Raw genomic sequence first — 8,018 nt, 5'->3', positions numbered from 1 at the left:
CGCGACATAAAAAGAAAAATATCTTTTTAACCTTTTTGAGTTACTTTGAAGCCCCTTCTATTTTGGCAAAAGGAAATGTATTTGTAACTTTTTGATTATTTGGTTTTTCTTTTTTATATCCATAAATACTTAGATTAGTTAACAGCTACAGTAAAAAGATAATAGAAACAAAAGAAATAAATATGACGGCGGTACCTGGTGTTAATTTCATAAATTTATAAGAAAACGTGTGGAATATATTTTTTCAACCACTTTTTTGTCTGAAAATAGCGTCTGCTTCTCTGGAAAATGTCCTAATCGGAACCTTCAAAATCTTTTGATCTTTTGAACAAAGCGCGTGGCACTCCTCATATGTTTCAGATTGCATTTGTTGGACTTATATTCCTTATTATTTATACGAAATGGGCTCAAAGTATTTGTACGAATTTTCCACTTCGTAATTTTCAGAAGATGATCACATGTAATAGAATATCCCTGCTTTCCATTCTCAATTTGCCGCATTTTTAATGTGAAACGTCTTCCTTGTCAATATCGGTTTTATCAAATCTAAACAGGACGGAAATTGATAGTAGAATCATATTTACGTATACTTGTATGTAAATTTTTAAGTTCAAATGGACTAAAAGTGGTATTTCCATTTAATCATTTTTATCATATTCGAAGAAATATGAATTGACAAGTCTAAACCATACTTTTGTTTTTACATTTTTGATGTGCTATTGTCAAATAAATAATCAACAATAGACTGTAGATGAAGATCCATTACGATGTCTTAATTATTATCAACTTTGTTTTTATTTGTTTCAATTTGTAATTAAGACAACGCAATTGTATTGGTTAATTGTTAATTAATTTGATGATTAAGCATATCTGTTTGAAGAATTAAGAGTAGAGATTCACTAGCGATAAGAATGGGGAAAGGCACTTTTACAACAATATTTTCCAAATAAGGTAAATAACAGGATGAAAAACAATAAACACCCGATGTACTTATTATCTTTAAAAGCAGGAAACATCATGAGCCAAATTATCTCATTTGCTGTTGGCTTTCTCTTAAATGTTCTACTCTGTTGTAAATAAACAAATGTTGTGATTATTTTCAGTGATATAATTACAGACAAAGAGAAGATAATAAATAAATACCTTTCTAATAGCTGTAAATTACAAAATATTGAACTCTAATAATGTTCTGAGCCTCTGTTTGTCACAAATAATCTAATGGAATTCTGTTAAATGATTCCAATTTGAACATTTCCTCAAAAAATAATTGGTATAAAATTATTGGTCTAAAATACTCCATTTTGCTATTTTTATTACAAAAAGAACGTTTTTCGTATTTTTTAATTAAATTTGTGGAACCCGATCGGTCAATTTGTTTATTTCGAGATGTTAAATGTTTATTGTTCTAAACTTTTTTTAAAAAAGACAGAGACTTTTTCAAGCAGGATTCAGTTCTTGAAGACTACTTATATATTGATATTCTAATGGAAAACAGTGCCAAAAAAGATTTAATACTTTATTTATAACTTTAAAAATTAGAGTACTTCCTTGTTATAAATATTCAAAGCACTTCTAGCTTGAAAACATTGAAAACTGGCATCAAAGCAAAATTAAAAAAAAAAACATGATTCTCTGTGACCAATAAGAGTCGAATTCGAATATTTTTTAAAAAATTGTAACCAGTAGCCACTGTCAATACGACAATGGGAGTTCCTAAAGCAATAAATATTTGACGTACAATATATTATTCGATTAATAATAATACGTCGAAAATATGAAAAAAGTTCCAAACGTTGCAATTACAAAAAAGGCAATATTCATCCATTTTTCGCTATTCTTGCAATTCAACGAAATTGAATTTTTCATGTCGGAAACTGTAGTTTTTAAATTCAATTAACTACAACTTTTACGTAGAACTTTTTTGAATGTAATTGTTATGTTGGGTTATGAAATGAAAAAACTTGAAAAACGAGTATTTTACAACTTTGATATTTTCCAAAAAAAGAATGTCTAATAACCAAAAGTTACGAGTCGCATTCATGTTTTCTTACATCACCCTTTATAAAATAGTCCAGGTCCCAAAAATTCCTGCACATTAGTCTAGAATTAACATTTAATTTCCCATACCTTTCCCTATTGACAAAAAATAATTTCTAATTTTTCTGATCATGATTTAAATTTTTTACTGTATGTATTGCATATATATTTCTTAAGGCTTTTCCCTATATAAAACTCTCACTGGGCGATTCCGATTTGAAGTTGACAAGTTGACAAGTTCCATTTGTATTACGTTCGATTCCGAAACGTGTATGACCTACAAGGGATTTTATATTTTTCCGTTTGAAAGGAATATGTAAGTAACCAAGGTTTTCGCGTCAATCAGTTGCCGATTTGTATTATGATAAGAAGGAACAGTTTGACGTAGTAAAAAGTTACCCTTATCTTTCAAGGAATTTCAGTGACATTTCTTGAAAACAATAATCATGTATGGAGTAGGAAGGTAATGAGATTTATTTAGGCATACAGAATACGTTTTTAAAATCAATCAATACAGTTACGAAGTATGATCATTTTGGAACAATAAGAAATCCTTGAAAAAAAGAAAACAAAAGCGTCTTTAGAAAAAAGATAATTTTGCTTATATGTGTGTGTAAACAAATTATATTTTTACTTCGTAGCTTTCTTTCAGTATCTAGAAAGTTAGATAACTCGGAATTGAAGCAGCAATAGAGATATAAAGCAAAGTAGAATTGCATTTATCAAAAAGAAGTAACTTCTATGTTCACGAAAGATTAATTTAGAAATTCGAAAAATATTGTTAACGGTATATGTCTGGAGCGCGGCTCTGTACGGGTGCGAAACGTGAACGGTGGTGGAGGCGAAATAGAAAAGGTTAGAAGCGTTTGAAATGTNCAAAAGTTACGAGTCGCATTCATGTTTTCTTACATCACACTTTATAAAATAGTCCAGGTCCCAAAAATTCCTGCACATTAGTCTAGAATTAACATTTAATTTCCCATATCTTTCCCTATTGACAACAAATAATTTCTAATTTTTCTGATCATGATTTAAATTTTTTACTGTATGTATTGCATATATATTTCTTAAGGCTTTTCCCTATATAAAACTCTCACTGGGCGATTCCGATTTGAAGTTGACAAGTTGACAAGTTCCATTTGTATTACGTTCGATTCCGAAACGTGTATGACCTACAAGGGATTTTATATTTTTCCGTTTGAAAGGAATATGTAAGTAACCAAGGTTTTCGCGTCAATCAGTTGCCGATTTGTATTATGATAAGAAGGAACAATTTGACGTAGTAAAATGTTACCCTTATCTTTCAAGGAATTTCAGTGACATTTCTTGAAAACAATAATCATGTATGGAGTAGGAAGGTAATGAGATTTATTTAGGCATACAGAATACGTTTTTAAAATCAATCAATACAGTTACGAAGTATGATCATTTTGGAACAATAAGAAATCCTTGAAAAAAAGAAAACAAAAGCGTCTTTAGAAAAAAGATAATTTTGCTTATATGTGTGTGTAAACAAATTATATTTTTACTTCGTAGCTTTCTTTCAGTATCTAGAAAGTTAGATAACTCGGAATTGAAGCAGCAATAGAGATATAAAGCAAAGTAGAATTGCATTTATCAAAAAGAAGTAACTTCTATGTTCACGAAAGATTAATTTAGAAATTCGAAAAATATTGTTAATGGTAAATGTCTGGGGCGCGGCTCTGTATGGGTGCGAAACGTGAACGGTGGTGGATGCGAAATAGAAACGATTAGAAGCGTTTGAAATGTGGCCTTACAGGCGAATGATGAGAATACCTTGGATAGAGAAGATTAGAAATGAGGAGATATTAGAAAGAGTGGGAAAACGAAGGGTGCTTTGGAAGTCAATAAGAAATAGTCGAGATGGGTTGGTAGGACGCCTTCTCAGACACGAAGGGCTGGTTAGAGACATATTGGATAGCGAAGTTATGGAAGTGTCATAACGGAAACATCAGCGGAAACAGAAGTAAATAGTAAATTTTTGCGAAAGCGGATGTGGAAGCGGAAGTGTAATAATTTTAGATGACTTTTTAATGCAGTGGTCGTATGCCCTTTTCGCTAATATTTTATTACAAATTTTGCATTTAACANAGCAATAGAGATATAAAGCAAAGTAGAATTGCATTTATCAAAAAGAAGTAACTTCTATGTTCACGAAAGATTAATTTAGAAATTCGAAAAATATTGTTAACGGTATATGTCTGGAGCGCGGCTCTGTACGGGTGCGAAACGTGAACGGTGGTGGAGGCGAAATAGAAAAGGTTAGAAGCGTTTGAAATGTGGCCTTACAGGCGTATGATGAGAATACCCTGGATAGAGAAGATTAGAAATGAGTGGGAAAACGAAGGGTGCTTTGGAAGTCAATAAGAAATAGGCGAGATGGGTTGGTAGGACGCCTTCTCAGACACGAAGGGCTAGTTAGAGACATATTGGATAGCGAAGTTATGGAAGTGTCATAAAAACATCAGCGGAAAGAGAAGTACATAGTAAATTTTTGCGAAAGCGGATGTGGAAGCGGAAGTGTAATAATTTTAGATGACTTTTTGATGCAGTGGTCGTACGCCCTTTTCGCTAATATTTTATTACAAATATTGCATTTAACACTTGCATCGTTAATATCAACAAAATAATCGCAAATGGAATTTCTTTTTGACTTCAATATTACACTTTTAACTTAAAATTTACACCACTGACTAAACGCTATACATAATAAATAAACGCTATAACTATATAAGTATTTTCGAAATGAAATTGTTACGAGAACCGGCTAAAAGGGAACTGAAAAATAAGAAAGTATGTAATCAAAGAATGAAATTTGGAAAACATCAACATACGAAAAATATTAGGAAATAGAGTTGGGCCCTAAACTATAATAGCTAATTGCACAAGGACAAATTTATTATTAACTAAAATTTTGCCGGCTATAACGCAGCATTGACGCTAATACGGTCATAAACATAAACGGTTGATAATAATACGTTACAATGTTACAGAGGGGTCGCTGAAAGTTGGCGTCCAGCTTTGCAACGAGCAATTTCATTTAAATTGTGTTTTGAAAACGGCCAAGTTCAACCAACAGATAAAAGTAATATTTTTTTACGACTTGTATCATTATTTTGATTTATTTACTTTCAAAAAGATGAGAAGTAAGATTTTGTTAAGTTCCGATAAGCTTCAGTTATAAACATGCGGAACCAGATGCAGAAGCATATGTGAAAATGAATTGCGGAAGCGGAAGCAGAGGTCTATTGCAACACTAATATTAGAGTAAACAACAGTTCAGAGGTAGTTCTAGATTAGATTCATCATCATCATCATAAGGTCGTCAGTCCTAAGACTGGTTGGACACGTACCTCCACTCTTTCCTATCCTGAGCTAAACTTCGCATTTCNCAGTTTAACCATCAGATAAAAGTAATAATTTTTTACTACTTGTTTCATTATTCTGATATATTTATTTTCAAAAATTGTTAAGTTCCGATAAGCTTCCGTTATAAAAATGCGGAACCAGATGCAGAAGCATATGAGAAAATGAATTGCGGATGCGGAAGCAGAGGTTTATTGCAACACTACTTTAGGAAAAAGTGCACGTACCATTTATTTTTTTTGGGGATTATGGTGCAGGTAAACACAACGTTCAGAAAACTCAGGATTCCGTACCATGGAAACCTTAAAAATAATATAGCAAAAGATATTAATTAAAATCAGAAATCTCTGAATCTAGTGATCGATAACGGACATGTAGACGAAACGTAACTTTTCCGTAATTGCGGAAGCGGATGCAAAGGTCTATTGCAACGCTAATATTAGAATAAACAACAGTTCAGAGGTAGTTCTGGATTAGATTCATCATCATCATAAGGTCGTCAGTCCTAAGACTGGTTGGACACGTACCTCCACTCTTTCCTATCCTGAGCTTTACTTCGCATTTCCCTAACACTAGATTTTTTTTTTTGTTTTCGTGGAAGAGGGGAAATCTTCAGAAGNGAATGTCTAATAACCAAAAGTTACGAGTCGCATTCATGTTTTCTTACATCACACTTTATAAAATAGTCCAGGTCCCAAAAATTCCTGCACATTAGTCTAGAATTAACATTTAATTTCCCATATCTTTCCCTATTGACAACAAATAATTTCTAATTTTTCTGATCATGATTTAAATTTTTTACTGTATGTATTGCATATATATTTCTTAAGGCTTTTCCCTATATAAAACTCTCACTGGGCGATTCCGATTTGAAGTTGACAAGTTGACAAGTTCCATTTGTATTACGTTCGATTCCGAAACGTGTATGACCTACAAGGGATTTTATATTTTTCCGTTTGAAAGGAATATGTAAGTAACCAAGGTTTTCGCGTCAATCAGTTGCCGATTTGTATTATGATAAGAAGGAACAATTTGACGTAGTAAAATGTTACCCTTATCTTTCAAGGAATTTCAGTGACATTTCTAGAAAACAATAATCATGTATGGAGTAGGAAGGTAATGAGATTTATTTAGGCATACAGAATACGTTTTTAAAATCAATCAATACAGTTACGAAGTATGATCATTTTGGAACAATAAGAAATCCTTGAAAAAAAGAAAACAAAAGCGTCTTTAGAAAAAAGATAATTTTGCTTATATGTGTGTGTAAACAAATTATATTTTTACTTTGCTTAATTATTTCTGAACAGTAATCTAATCTAAATATTTTAAAAATTTGTATGTACGTATGTTCTGCAATTCAACCATCATAACTGATTGAGAAAATACCACAAATGGCGCGGTAAACGCCATCTGTAGTACGATGCTACATTTTAGGATTACGTATGCTCCAACAAGGTCCACTTGTGCATTATTATATGTAAGACAATGCTATTGAGTCCCCCCCTCTGACCGTTATTGAAGAAATACTCCGGTGACTATACCCACGAACCAGAATACACCTCAATACACCTGGTGTGTCTGTCAGCTGCTGCCTTATGCAGTGTTAAGTAGCTTCTGTGTAACGTCCGTCCGTTAAATTCTGTTTCGCGTTCGTGTTCAGTTCAGGGTCGCGTGCCTTTCCAGTTTGTCGTCCTTCTTTTTTTTTGTTCGCAGTTGGCAGTTGTTACAATTGGAAAAGTGCCAAGGTACCTACACTCGAAGGTGTTGTTTTCCCGATTTTCCAGCAGTCTTAACGGATTATTCTCCTTGTTCTTTGAATTATTTAGTGGCTTGCCTTTGAACCGATACAGGGGTGAGTTGTTACGCCGGGCTGCGCTTTTTTTAAACTTAAAGGGGGGAAAACTTTAAGGCGAAGGTAGCGTTTGGGAAATTTTGTACTCTTTTATACAACGAATTTCCATTTGAATGGTATTTCAGATTATATGTATGTAAAATTTAACTTTCAGCTTTGATAAGTTATTACTTGTTATAAACGAAAAAGTAGTATTAAAACATGAAAAAAAGTTTTTAATCATCAAAATTTCTTTTCCAAACACTTTTTAATTTGCTCCATTGAAGCGCATTTTTTTTAAGAACTTTATAAAAAAAATAAAATGTCACCGTGCTACTTCGCCTTACATCTAGGAGAAGGAATTTAGTCATGTAGCAGATAAAAAAAGTTATTATCTTTTACTGAAATGTTCGTTAAAAGATGGTGAGTCTTTTTTGTTTGTTTTTTGGCCTGTTAATAACACAAAGAAATCTTCAAAAGTACAAATGTGAGGTGTAAAAAAAATAGGTACATCTAATCCTGTTTTGCTTTTCTTCTAAGAAAGTATTACCATTAGAGATGTAGAAGTATTTAAATACAAAATGCAAATACTTTTTTGATTTGTTATTTCAAATGTAAGATATAAAATAGATTTCCCTTTTACATTGTAAATGTAAAATACGTATTTTCAAAATACTTTTTTTGTAGTACCTATTTAATTTTCTACGATTACTTAAGTAGGTATAAAATATTTTTTAAGAAAACCTTTCAGGCATTTTCT

The 8,018-nt window shown here is 32.0% G+C and overlaps 1 protein-coding gene across 5 annotated transcripts in view; it reads left to right on the top strand.

The window, feature by feature from the left end:
- LOC108733829 (tumor necrosis factor alpha-induced protein 8-like protein) overlaps positions 1-8,018 on the top strand; it is a 47,862-nt gene that overhangs the window by 12,265 nt on the left and 27,579 nt on the right. Inside the window, exon 1 of one of the 5 annotated variants that reach the window (XM_025979839.1) lies at positions 6,987-7,279. The exons of 2 other annotated variants lie outside the window; for them this stretch is intronic. The gene's annotated coding sequence lies outside the window, so the exon portion shown is untranslated. Of the gene's footprint in view, positions 1-6,986; positions 7,280-8,018 lie in introns of those variants that run through there. 2 more of the 5 variants (XM_025979837.1, XM_025979835.1) reach the window with 2 other exon arrangements.

This window comes from Agrilus planipennis, unplaced genomic scaffold (assembly GCF_000699045.2).
Source record: "Agrilus planipennis isolate EAB-ADULT unplaced genomic scaffold, Apla_2.0 scaffold11, whole genome shotgun sequence".
Lineage (NCBI taxonomy): Eukaryota > Metazoa > Arthropoda > Insecta > Coleoptera > Buprestidae > Agrilus > Agrilus planipennis.
This window is presented reverse-complemented; position numbering and strand designations above follow the sequence as displayed.